This window comes from Octopus bimaculoides, chromosome 3 (genome assembly GCF_001194135.2).
Source record: "Octopus bimaculoides isolate UCB-OBI-ISO-001 chromosome 3, ASM119413v2, whole genome shotgun sequence".
Lineage (NCBI taxonomy): Eukaryota > Metazoa > Mollusca > Cephalopoda > Octopoda > Octopodidae > Octopus > Octopus bimaculoides.
Window position 1 is genome coordinate 114,413,813 of NC_068983.1, and position 575 is coordinate 114,414,387.

Below are 575 nucleotides of genomic sequence, written 5' to 3' on the forward strand. Positions count from 1 at the left end.
ACAGATTTATAATAAACACGCGTGAACATATATTCATACACTCATTCGCTCACTCTATTCTTTCTTTCTGTCTTTCTCTCTCTCTCACTCATTCTCACTCTCTCTCCTTCTCTCTCACAGATTAATAAAAACTGACATATATGTACATATGTACACACACATATATGTCGATAATATGGATATAAATAAACACACACTCATGTCTCTCTCTTTCTTTCGATATTTCGATATGTAAATGTGTTTTATATTCATATATATATATATATGTATCAAGGAAGTCCCGCCTCTTTCTGAAATAATGAAATAATCAAAAATGAAACATAATAACTAAAAGAAAAGAGTAAAAAAAGTTAACTTTCATGGTTTTATATTAAATTCAATTGGTCAAACAGATGAGGTTTGAAATCTGATAATTAAGCAAAAATGAAAATCAACATTTGATTTGATAAAACCGAAAAAAAATAAAACTTTAATGTTTCGGGGGTTTCACTTGTAATAAAGTGTGTGTGTGTGTGTGTGTGTGTACACACACACACACACACACACACACACACACACACACACACACATATATA